The sequence below is a fragment of the Camelus dromedarius genome, chromosome 28, assembly GCF_036321535.1.
Source record: "Camelus dromedarius isolate mCamDro1 chromosome 28, mCamDro1.pat, whole genome shotgun sequence".
Lineage (NCBI taxonomy): Eukaryota > Metazoa > Chordata > Mammalia > Artiodactyla > Camelidae > Camelus > Camelus dromedarius.
In genome coordinates, this window is record NC_087463.1 from 8,763,177 (window position 1) to 8,776,738 (window position 13,562).

Below are 13,562 nucleotides of genomic sequence, written 5' to 3' on the forward strand. Positions count from 1 at the left end.
TGGGCTGGGCTGAGTTGGTGTGTCTGGTTAGTAGGAAGAAAGGCAACCTGTAGTAGGTGGGGAGGAGCTGGTAGGGGTGTGGCTGGCAGGCAGGCAGAGCGTTTTAAGCCAGGGAAGGACCTGGGATGTTTCTCTGAATGTGATGGAGAGTCTGAAGCAGGGATTTGATTTGACCTCTAGGGCAGCAGAAGCGGAAGCCAGGAGACCACTTGGGAGGCTGCTGCATGTCCGGGTGGCTTGGCTGTCATGACAGTGGAGGGGGAGGGAAGAGGTCTGGCCCGGGATGTGATGTGGAGGGATGGCCAGTGGGACTTGCAGGTAGTGGGCTGGGCAGTAAACGGTAAGAGGAATCCGTTGAGGTCCCAGGTCTTTGCCTTGCAGATCCCCCCTGGACAAAGCGAGACGCACCATCACAGCATTCTGCAGTCAGTGCTGGCTCGAGCCAGGACTGTGACACCCCTTGACCATCTGCTGCTTGCTCCTGCCCTCCAGGACTCTGCTGGCCTCCTGAAAGTTCCATCCCTTAAGTGGAAGCTCTGTAATAGAAGAAACTAATCCAGGTCCTGCACTAATAGGAAAGGGAATGTGTGTGTATTTATTTGTGGCGTTTGGTCAATTTAGCTTTTCTCAAAATATTTTCTAGGTGACAGTGATATTGTGGAATGCTCTGCACTACAGCTGCCTGCTACATCCTCCTTGTCGGGTCTATAAACATATCATATTTAAGGCTCTGAGAAGTCCTGTAGCCAGGATACCTGTTTATCTTTCCCAAACTCCGTTTACCATGGAACCCCTTTTACTGACCCTGTGTTGGCATCTTAAGGATCTGTACTCTGCAGATAACACTTGGGGACACTGAGCTAATCCATTATTGCCCCAAGTATTAAAGCCTAAGGCGGGGTAAAGGTAGGCTTGTGGTGAAAGATGGTCCCCTGAATTGTGCCCCGTTCCATATGCTAGAGTATAGAGCCACACCAATGTCCTGAGTGGGAAGGAAAGATGTTTCTCTCTCTACCCTGAATCATACTGTGTCCTGTCAGCCCTGCAACTTGAGCCCCAGGGTTGCTTGGAGAAAGTTCCATTGGCTTCCATCTGTACCATCTCTTCATAGGCCCACTTGTTCTGAGGTAGACTGGAGAACCAGCTTCAGGTCATCTCTGACTCTGCCCCTAAATTACCCTGAGCTGGTGCCCATACCTCCTTAGAAGTCTAAATCATGCAAATAGACATACTGGGGTGCAGGGTGACCACAGTTCATCAGAGGCAGCCAGGACTCAGGCCAAGTGCATGCAGGATGCATCTAGCACCCACAAGCGTCAGTCCAGGAAGGATGTGGTGGCAACCATGGGATAGGGTGACAGTGTCCGCTGGGTGGATTGTGTGTGTTGGCTGGGGTGGCTGAGGGCTGAGCGGCAGTGAGCAGTCCTTATTTCTGGCCTCTAATTCTTGCATCGTGTTCACATTCCTCCCCTTAAGTCCCTCTGGGCCCTGTCTGGTGGCACATGAGGACACAGAGAAGATGCTCCTTGGAGTGGAGTCAGCCCCTGCCCACTCCAGCTGGTCCAGCTCCCACATCTAGGGCTTGGTTCCACTCCAACATCAGGGAAAAGCGCCTCAAAGTCCCCTAGGCCCACCGTTGCTGGTTGTGAGACATCTAGAACAGAAACCTGCAATTACACCCTCCAAGAGGCTGGGAAGAAGCCATCCTGAGGTTCAGACAGGAAGCCCACAGCCCCAGATAGTCTCCCTGTGCTCCTCACACAGACCTGCCAAGCAGGCAGGGTGAGGTTACTTACCTGGCCCAGGCAGAGGAAGCAGAAGTTCAGGGAGTGATGCAGTGGCTTGGGCAGGGCTGAAGCTGGAGTCAGACCCGGGCTCTCTACCCCCGACCCAGAGCACTCCTTGTGCAGGTAGAGGATTCAGCTAATGTGGAAGTTGTGTGAGGTTGTGGGCCCCCCTGGTCTCATGTGACTGAGTGGGCAGCTCCTGGAAGAGGGAGTCATGAGCTTGCATGACCTGTGGCTTCCAGATGGATCCCTTAACTTGCCCAGGTAGTGGGTGCAGGGAAGCACCCTTAGCCTGAGTAAGTATTATTCGCAGTGTCCATCTTCAAAAAGAACACATTTGCTTAGACCCTCTTGAAGGAAATACCACAACAAAAGAAACTGGGTATGGGGTCCGTGAATGAGCCCTGGACCCAGCTTCAAACTGCTTCTGGGTATACCCACAAATGGCTGTGTGACCTTGGAGAGATCACTTACCCTCTCTGGGCTTCAGTTTCTAGAACCAGCAAATGGCAGCAATATTTGTCCTAAGCACTATACAGAACTATTTCGAGGATCAAAGACAGAAATGGATGTGGAGGCATCCTGCAATCTGTACAATGGACAGCATTTTCTTATTATTCAGGAGCCAGAAGGCACGGAGCCAGTGTTTTCACAGCATCCCCTGCCCCCAGCCTGCCCCCAAGTCCATTAAAATCAACTTAGAACTTCCCAGCGGGATGATTTCACTTCTTGATTGTCTGGAAGCCTGACTTAATCTTTTCTTCTGCTGGCTGATCTAGGGTGGTTTTCAGAATGTAAATTTGCCCACAAATTGTAAACAAGTTCGGGCAGATCAGCTCCAGGGGAGAAGGTAGTGGTGGGATTGGGTTGAACTTGCTGGGGATATTACGGTGTGCAGTCTCAGGAGATTTACGCCATCCTTGCGATGCTTCCTTACTATACACAGATGATGATACTAGAGAGAGCCTCTCTGTAGGAACAGGACTAATTATGTTGCTCTAGAAAGTGTTTCTCAAAGTGGGTTCTCTTAAGATACTCAGTGATAAAGGGTTTGTTCCCTGGTCATATCTCTTTGGCAAGCCTCTGAATCTGCATACTACCTCATCCTCTTAACAATGACCAGTGAGCACTTCTCTTTTTAAAGGCTCTGAGAAGCCTAGAACTTTAATTTGGTATTTTCCAAACTTACTTTGCTGGGGAACCCCAGCCTATATTTCAGCCCAAGAGCAGGGGTAGGGGAGGTGTCAGCGGAGGCAATCTGGACCAGCTGCACACACAGGATTTAACAACAGCCTGGCTTAGTTGGGATCAGGCTTGGCTGGGAAGCCCAGGCCTTCAGGTCTCAATGAGCACGTGCTGGCCTCCAGCTGTAAGCAGCTTACGGGCTGGCCAGAGATGGAACTGACCTTCATGTCAGCTGGTTCACGGAGGCTCTGGGGCGGAGGGAGGGTTTAGCGTCCTCCCAGAGACAGTCTGGGATGGATCCAGGACTGGAGTCAGGGAGGTCACTGCGCCAGGTGCAAGGGTCTAGTGGCAACAGTAGCTTGGTGCCAGTCTGGCTGTGTGTTCAAATCCTACCTCCACCATCGATGAGCTCTGTGAGTTTGGGCAAGTCCCTTCCACTCTATATGTCTCTTGTTCTTCATTTGAAAAGGAGGTTGCTGATAATAGTACCCGTCCCATCTAGCAGTAGGAGCTCTGAGGGCTTCAAAAATTGCCAGCTGTTATTTTAATGCAAACCTCTTTTTTCTTTCTCCTTCGCCTTTGAAGCTGCTTCCTCCTCAGGTGCCTCTCTGTCATGCTGGGGGGGTGGGGTGGGGGGAGTCAGCCCATTGAGGGCAGCTGAGGGAGGTGCCACTTTAGAAATCAGGGCCTGACATGGTCGGGAACCAGGTGCTGGGCGCAGGGGCGGGGGCTTACGCCAGCTCTCCTCAAGCTGCCGCAGCCCCCTCTTGCAGATTTAAGTCTGATTCGGGTCAGCTGTGTTGCTGGCTAAGCACTCTTAAGAAAACTCACAGGCTTTCTGACGTGGAGGTGGGGGAGACTGAGCGGCCTCCCCTGGACAGGCTGGCAGGCTCTCAGCTCCAGCCAGACAGGTCCATCCCCAACCCCCACCCGCTCACATCTCCGGGGACCTTCACTGTCCTGTTGGCCAGTGGCCCATGGAGAAGGACACTGGAAAAGAGGTGAGAGGCTCTATTCTTGTGGTTTCTGGTCATTGGGGCAGCCCTGTGCTGGGGCAGGAGGATCTAAAGGGGAAAGTCTTTGTCGACCAAAATGTTGTCATCCAAGTGCCCAGAATTCTGCCATTGGAAAGAATCTTTGGATTAAGGCCCCTGGGGCTCCAAACGGATGCTTAATGTACGTATGTGGCCCGAGGCAGGCCTCAGGTGCAGTACAGTATCGCTGTAGCTGCAGGGGGCGGGGTGGGGTGCTGGATCAAAAGAACAGGCAGTGGGTCAATGCTGAGAACAGTGCACAAGAATGAGAGATGGTGCAGGCTTAAGAACAGAGCTGGGTGGAACAGGGGGTCAGGGGGCTAGGAGGCCAGCATTCCAGCTGTGCCATTATTTTCAAGGTGAAAACGACCCGGTATGGGTCAGATGGGAGTCTATCATGGGTAAAGGGAGAGAGTGGTTCAGACCATCCCTAAGGCTGGCGGATGATGGTAGGCGTCTGGGGGGGACACACTTGGTCAACTCCCAGTTTTTCTGCTTCTCTGTGGTTTGAGGCGCCAGGACAATGAAGCACTAGGTTGGAAGTGATAAGACGTTGCCAGTGGGAAGTGACAGAGGTCTGAGGGAAGCGCTGGGGAAGCACGGGAGGCTCCGCGAGCCCTGGCTACGGCCCAGCGCCCGCGCCCCGCTCCGTCCGGCCGGAGCCCCTCGGGGCAGTGACGGTAGCGGCGGGGCGGCGGCGGGGGCTCGGGTTTCCCGGGGTGAGCAGTGGCCCGAGGCCAGCCAGTCTCCACTTGTCTCTCCTTGTGCGCCTCAGGGAGGGGGGAGGGGGCAGGGGGCTTCTCCTCCCTCCGCCCGCCGAGTCTGCCCTCGCCTGCCCCTTCCGCATCCCCTTTTCTCCGCCGTTTGTCTTCCTCCCCCATCTCCAGCCAGGAAACCCACGACCCAGTGTTCCTCTCCCCGTTCTGTCTTCATCCGCTTCCCTCCCGCACTCTTCGCTCCTCCCCGCAGGAGATGGTTTGGTGATACAGGCAACCACTCTCCCGACTCGACTCGGGGCGCCGTGGGGCTGGGGGCTGCTGCTGAGCAACTCTTAACACAGCTGTTCTGGACAACCCCGGTGACATGAATGTGACATCCCTGCTTAGCTACCACAAAGAGACATCCACGGAAGCTTGGGTTCTCCTGGGCTTGGCAGAAATGGGGCTGACTTTTCTGGGAAGAGCAGGACCAGGCCTACGCTGCGGTAGACAGACCTTGTTAAAGCTCTTAGTGCCACAAGTCCCGAGTCAGGATGTTTTGGGAGAGGGGTGTCCAAGGTTGGAACATTTTTGGAGGAGAGTCCTGGGAGGTTTCAGGAGTGACGTCTCCTAGATGCCTTTTAGGGACGTCTGGGGTTCTATTTCAGCTTATCTTGCTCAGCTGTAAAAAGCATTCTGGGAGATCAGGATGAGCTTTGAGAATTTGCAAAACATCAAGAGAAAGATAAAACCTTGACCTCTGGAATGGCAGACCACCCTGCTTCAGCCAGCAAGCCAGGGCAACTGCTTTCTGCCAGCTCAGCTGTTGGTGGAAACCGTGATCTTGGGCAAACCATTTCCCTCTCTGGGTCTCAGAGTTCCAGGTAGGATAGAGGTTAGGCCCTCCAGGCTTCTAATGATAGGATTCCAGTGTGGACTGCCAATGGGGGTCTCTAATGCGCCCCTCCGGGCAGATCTTAGGCTCTGCATCTGTATGCACTGTTAAATTTTTCTTCCTTTAGAATTAACTAAACTCATAGGAATGTTACTGATAATTACCCTCCTTCTGTTTTTATCGTTACTTGAAGATTCTCACTAAGTATCTGGGGAATGAGGCCTGGCAGATGTGCAGGACTTGGAGGGTTGGATTCACTGTTGGAGAGAGATCCCTGGAGCTGGCTCCTGAGGGGCCTGGGTGCCCCCCTGAGCACGCAGCCATCCATCACCTGGCCTGTGTGTCCGGGAGCTTCTGCTTCCTTCCCTTGTTCTCCCCAGGGCAGGCTCTTAAGCCATAGGAGATTCTCCCAGCCTGGAGCCTGGAGAAGGTGGCTGCAGGTGGGGCAGCCTGGGAGCATTGTGGGAAGGCTCAGAATGAGCCCTCGCCTGGAGCAAGGGTGTGGTAGAGGGCTGGGCTAAGAAGCCTTCAGCTGCAGTGTTGGGCATAGCATCCCAAGTAGGGGATAAAGATTTAGTGACAGTGGGCATCAGGCACTGCTCTAATCCTTTGAAGCCCATCTCAGAGCCCATCTCCTCTCTGCAAATCTCTCTGCAAGTAAGATAAGGAAAAAAAAAAAAAAAAAAGCCAACACTTCCTTAGTTCTCAATGTGACTGTCTCCTGTAGTCCAGACCAGATGGTGTATGATTCTCTCTCATCTTGCATTTAATCATTTCAGGGCTTTTACCATGGGTTCCCGAATAGGATATGTCCCCCACCTGTATGAGAGGCAAAGGAGCCCCTTTCAGAAGTACCGAGGGATGTGCCTGTGGACTTGATGCTTACACATGCGCACTTCCGGCATCTCGCCCCTCTGCCCCGGCCTAGGGAGCAGAATTGTGTGTCGTGCTCACACCTCGCCCTCCCCTCCCTGTTCAGTTGTTCTCAGCACTTGTCTTTTCCTTGTGCCATTTGCTTTGTCTCACCTCTGCCAGCCTCTGGCTGGAAGTTAGACACACAGAAGGAATTCTTTCTGTTGCATCTATTCAAGGAGAGAACGGCCCTCCCTGCTTCCTATCTGCACAGCTGTCTGCTGCTCGTGATAAGGCCACTGAGAGCCCTGGAGGACCCGGGGCTGCTGATGGTCAGACGTGTTCAGACACACTCAAGCAATTCTGATTTTCAGTACATTTTATTACTTTCTGACGCTTTATAAAATTAGAGCCACGCTAGTTCATTGATTCTCCGATGCTCATTCTGTTTAGTGTCTCTGAAGCTGGGATGTATCTTACTTAATTAAAGGCAGGCTTTTCCAGAGAGGGCTGCAATCACTTCTGTTGGGTACCTGGGGACCACTTTAGAGTCTTGGCTTCAGGGTTGTTTCTTGGACCACACATGTAGTGTGAATTCAGACTGCAAGCCTGTGTGAGGAGCAGCATGTGGTTCAAATATTCAGACTTCCTTCCCTTCACTCCACTCCGTGCCGGCGTAAACTTGAAGTCTCCTTGCTGTCCCCACCATGAGGCGGGGTCATCCCTTGTCACCGGTGTACTGGGCCCTGGGATGTCTCTAAGAGACCCTCTATTTGGGTTTCTGTCTCAGGGACACATGAAATAGTGTTTATCTTACCATTCCTGATAGCTTCAATTTGAAAAATATGGTTGTGGTTTCTCTATTAACCAGAATTCCCCATCTTCCCAGGACAGTTATGCTGTTAGTGGCTGCGGTCACTGAGAATTCTGCTGTGGACCAGCACATGGGTCGCCCAGGTGTTCTGAGTCTCCCTGGCGCCCGTGGGCTGGGTGGTTGAGAGCAAGCCCCACCAGGCAAGACCCACAGGGACTGGCCAGAGAGCTAGGCTGGAAGGAAGAGCCTGGAATCCATGCAGCCCCAGCCCCAGAGGTGGATGAGGGGAGCAAGATGGGTGGGAAGGGAACTCCTGTGTGTTAGTTCCATTCTTCCATGGAGCAGGAAACAGAGACTCAGCTCACATCAGGTGATGGGGTTTGAGCAGGGTGTTTGGCTGGCCGACAAATGGCTGCTTTGGTACCAATTTCTGGTCCATCAGCTGTGGCCTGCCTAGGTCACTCAGTACATAGCATGGAACCTCCTGTAACCACTTCTTCTCAGAAAGGGGCAGTATTACTGCTCAGGAAATATATTCACCCTAAGGTATAAACACAAGGCCCAGGCAGTTTCACATGTCCCCCTCCCTTGGCACTCTGAATTTCAGCCAAGGGTGTGGAGTTCACTGTGCTAACTTTTTAAAAACGTGTTTTTTTACTTAAAAAAAAGTTGAGCATGTAGCTGACCTAGAACACTATACTAGTTTCAGGTGTAGGCCATAATGATTCGAGATTTGGATATACTGTGAACGTGCTGGCTGCCCTTGTTCAGCTCGCCTTTTCTTAGATTTCTTAAGGCCCCTCAGCTGTGACCCAGCACTTCTGGAAATTCAACGGTGCCCACTTCCGAGGGGGTCTTCTTCATCATTTTGAAAAATGGCACAAATGGCTCTGTCATGAATCCATCCTATCAGGTCTATGATCCATCCAGAAACAATTGTATTCAATTGAGGGGATACAGATGTGTGTGCTGTGGAAAGGATGCTAACCCACAGTCTCCCCAAATATTACTTCAAATACCCTTGGTTTACTTTATTTATTATTGAAGTACCGTCAGTTACAATGTGTCAGTTTCTGGTGTACGGCACAATGTCCCAGTCCTGCATATACATACATATATTCGTTTTCATATTCTTTTTCACTAACGGTTATTACAAGATATTGAACATAGTTCCTTATGCTATACAGCAGAAACTTTTAAAAAAATCAATTTTTATGTATAGTGGCTAACATTTATAAATCTCAAACTCCCAAATTTATCCCTTCCCAGCCTCTTTCCCCAGTAACCGTAAGACTGTTTACTGCATCTTTGAATCTGTTTCTGTTTGGTTTACTTTAATAACCTATTCTGATTTTATCTGATGTATACTTACCTATATGTTTCTTAAACATATTTCTTTTAAAATATGATAAAATTTTTTGATAATGCAAGAAACAGAAACATGTTATAAATATTTGGAAAGTAGGAAAAAAAGAGAAAAGTCACCCACCTTACCACTTATATACAGCATTGATAGTATTTTAAAAATATGTATAGCAAATACAGTAAAGAACACAAGCCATTAAGTATAGAGCTCAGTGAACTTTTACATGTGCACATCTGTGTTACCGCCACCCCCATTAAAATATAGAAGGTTCCCAAAGCCCTAGTATATGCCCTCATGTCCATTTCAGGAGATACTCCCTTCAAAGATAACCACGTTCTGACCTCTGTCATCATGGATTTGTTTTGCCTATTTTTTGAACATCATACAAATGGAATCACATAGTATGCAGTTTGATGTCTTTTTTCAAAGACATGAACCTGTGAGATTCGTCCATATGTCTATAATAGTTTGTTTTCACTGCTGCATAGTATTCCACTGTATGTATTTCACAGTTCCACCATCTTAATAGGAACACCATTAGCATTTTAATGGAATTATCTTTTTTCTGCATGTGTCTTTTTAAACATAGTTATAAAGCTGTGTACTACAACTTATAGTGTTTTTTTGGTCTCTTTATACTTAACATTTTTGAAACATTTCTATTTTTACCCTGTTCTGTGTTTTGGAGAAAAGCTGCTGGAGTTGCTTTGCACCCATGTAAAGATTTCTTCCTTTTTGTTCTAAAACAGCCACTTAGAAAGATCCAAGGGGCTAAACACCACAGTATCCTTCATAACTTGGTCTGTCCCAACTCAGCCACTGTCTTTCCAGATGGAGGTCTTGTTTCCTCCACACAGTGGTGGGCTCAGGCCCACATCTGGGAGTTCACATCCATGATGGACATACAGACCCATGTGGAACAGAATTTCTCCCACTTGCCAGACTGTCTCTGCTCAGGGCAAATCCGCATGGTCTCAGGCTCTGGGCTGCCTATGGAGACCAAGAAGCAGACTTGGTAATGCTTGATGCATATAGTCAGTCCACAGCAAGGCTGGGACGCTGCTTAGTTGGTGGATGCTGCTGGTTCTCCCTGAAGATGCAGACTTAGAGCCCTGGGGGATAGTTTGCCTGGGGTCCCGGCTCCCACACGCCCTTGTTTCCCAGCTCCAGGCACATGGCAGCCCGGGTACGAATCTAAAGGCTGGCTGAGCTGTGCGTTCGGTTTCATCTGCTGTGGCCTTGGCTCCTGGGAACTTCACTTCTCTTTGCAAACTAGAAGTGCAGCGTGAGGAACAGCTGTGTGTGTGTGTATGTTAATAGCCAGCATAGCTTGCTCTTTACTCTTGGTATCAATGTGTTCCCTCATTCTGCAGTTTCTGATTTTATCTTGTCTTGTGTTTCTAAAAGGCTCTGGCATGTTCAAAGCACAAATCTAGCTTTTACTTCTGCCGGAGCCCCTTGCTTCTATAACAGCTTCAGGCCTCTTGAGTGTGTCTGCGTGTTGGCTGTGCCAAGACGGAACCAAAGCGTGGCTTTGGAGGACCCTGTCACATTACTTTCCTTTGCGCTAACTTGTTGGGACAGGGCAGAACTGTGGGGACAGCGGATGTTGCAGAGCTTGGCAGATGGGGCCTTGTCTTCTTCCACTGGCCGTGTTCTGAAAAGTATTATGTCCGCCTTGTTTCTTTACTGAGGTTCTTGCACTGGAGGCACCGGGGTGGAGGTGGCATCCCAGGCAGTGTGCCTGTCCCTGGGGAAGTAAAGCTAGGGCGCAGGACACAGCTCTCCCCCGACCCCGCCTGCGCTCTGTGTCCTAGCTGCGCCCACAGCCCTCAGACCTCACTGGTTATGGCCCCAGCATCAGCCGCTGTCCAGGAAAGCATGGAGGGGAGAGGACAAGCAGCTCCCAGCAGCCCTTGCTTGGCCGGCAAGGGAAATGTTGGGGGCAGCTGGGGACTCTCACATAAACACAGGGTCCAGAGTGAAGATGAGGAGCCCTTGGGCTCCGTGTCCATGACGGCAAAGTGTGGGGAGTACGAATGCAGCCCCATCTTCTCTGCTGCTCCACACTGGGTCCCCAGCCATCTCTCCCTGTGTCCTCATCTGGCAGGGGCCAGGCAGGGCTCAGCGCCTCGGTGGGGCCTGCAGTCTGTTGCTAGCAGCTCAGAGGCTGTGTGACACCAGACTCCCTAGGCTCTGGGCCTTTGCATCTGCTGTGTTTTTACTAAAGAGAAAGGGCAGTGTCCTTGGCCAGAGGGACCTGGAGCATTGGCTAGCAGGTGGAACAGACCTTTTGTCCCCAACCTGCAGCCCTAGGTTTCTTTACTACTGGCTCCTCCACTCCCTTCAATTCCTAGGAAGTGAGAAGGACCAAGAGTTTGTCCAACTTTGCTGAGAGAAGCGTCTTTGAGATGCTGTTGAGAAAGGAACCAAAGCAGCACAGGCCTGTGGCGCCACCTAGGGGAAGAAGTGTCCCTGGGCTTGCTGCTGTGCAGGTGGACCCCTCATTGCAAATCAACCCAATCTGTGAAAATGCAGGATTCACTTGAATAAAAGATGAGATGGAGAGAAAGGAAAAGGAGAGTCATTGTTCAATTCATAAAAATTATTTCAATTATTTCTCAATTGCAAAGGCATCCCTTTTAGGTTAGGGTATCTTTAAAAAATGTATTCTCCCATTCTTCATTTTAAATTATTCAACTTAGTGAGGAATTTACATCTTTTTCCATGAGAGTAGAAGAGATGGCACTTATTATGTAAAATGATAAACTTATAAAATAATTGAATCACTCTCCATATGGATAATACAGATATACTTGTTTTTATATTCTTATTCTCATTTAAATTTTTAAGTCATAAAAAGAAAAACCTAAGAGTCTTAATAGAAGAGAAAATTATTCTTTTCTTGTTTGAGTCTATCTAGGATGAAGGTCACTAATTCTTTAACTTTTCTTTTGAGGTATTGTTGATGTACAATGTTACATGAGTTTCAGGGGTTCAACAGAGTGGTTCACAATTTTTAAAGGTTATATTCCATTTACAATTATTATAAAATCTTGGCTATATTCCTTGTGTTGTACAATATATCCTTGTAGCACACTTATTTTATACATAGTAATTTGTATCTATTAATCCCCTACCCCTATCTTGTCCCTCCCCCATCCCTCTCCCCACTGGTAACCACTAATTTGTTCTCTGTATCTGTGAGTCTGTTTCTTTTTTGTAATATTCACTAGTTTGTTGTGTTTTTTAGAGTCTACGTATAAGTGATATACAGTATTTCTTTCTCTGTCTGACTTATTTCACATAGCATAATACCCACCAAGTCCATCCATGTTGTTGCAAATGGCAGTTTCATTCTTTTTTATGTCTGAGTAATATTCCTGTGTGTGTGTGTGTGTGTGTGTGTGTGTGTGTGTGTGTGTGTGTGTGTGTGTGTGTGTGTGTGCGCACCGCTTCTTTATCCATTCATCTGTTGATAGACACTTAGGTTGCTTCCATATCTTGGCAATTGTAAATAATGCTGCTGTGAACCAACTGAGGTGCATGTGCATTTGGGTTTTTTGGATCGATACCCAGCTGTGGAATTGCTGGGTCATATGGTAGTTCTATCTGGTAGTTTTCTGAGAAACCTCCAGATTGTTTTCCATAATGGTTATAACTTACCTTTGTACCAACAGTGTACAATGGTCCTCTTTTCTCCGCATCCTTGCCAGCATTTGTTATTCATGGTCTTTTTGATGACAGCCACTCTGACAGGTGTAGGGTGTTACCTCATTGTGGTTTTGATTTGCATTTCACTGAAGATTAATGATATTGAGCATCTTTTCATGTACCTGTTTGCCATCTGTATGTCTTCTTTGGAAAAATGTCTATTGAAGTCTTCTGCCCATTTTTTAAGTCGGTTTGCTTGTTTTTTTGATGTTGAGTTGTATGAGCTGTTTATATATTTTGTGGTATTAACCCCTTATTTGTCATATCACTTGTAAATATTTTCCCCCATCCAGTAGGTTGTCTTTTTGCCGATAGTGAGGCTAATAGTTATTTATTAAATCCAATTTATATGCCAATGACTTTCATATCTAGCTCTATCCAAAATGCTAGACCCCTTCACCTAAGTGCCTGCTCAGCATCTCTGCTTGGATGTCTGAACTGAACTCCTGAACCTCCATTCAAACCTGCTCCACTTGCAGCCTTCCCATCTCAGTGTCCGAGGTGAAAAGCCCAGGAGCCATCCTTGACTCCTTTCTCTACCAACCACAGCTCTGCCTTCAGAATATAACCAGAGTCTGGCAGCTTCCCACCACTCTTCTGACTCTTGATCTTAGCTGCCGTCATTCTTGGCTTGGAAGACTACTGTGATAGCATCCTATTCCAACATTGTGCCTCTACAGTTCACCTCAATAGAACAGACTGAGCTGTCCTTCAAATGTCTGTCAGGTGAAGCCTCTCCTCTACTCAGAAGCCTGCAGTGGCTCCCACTGTACTCAGAATAAAAGCCAGAGTCCCTGCAATGGTGTGTAAGGCCCTATGTGATACGCACCCAGGGTGCTTCCCTGACTCCTCTCCCACCTCTCTGCTCCTGCTCCCTCTGCTCCAGCCACACTGGCCTCCTTGCACAGCAGGCACGCTCCTACATCAAGGCCATGCCCTGGCTGTTTCTCTTAACCTTTCTTGGGTATCTGTGTGGCTGTCTCCTCTTTCAAGTGTTTGCTCAACTGTCAAGCACTCAACAAGTCCACCTCGACAAATTACTTAATCATCACCAATACTTTTTTTGTTTTGTTTTTTTATATATATATAACAGCCATCTTATAAAAAACAAACAGAAAAACAGTAAAATTGGTGAGGATGTAGAAAAATTTAAACCCTTGTGCAATAATAGTGGGAGTGTAAAATGGTACAGCTGCTATGGAAACAGTATGGCAGTT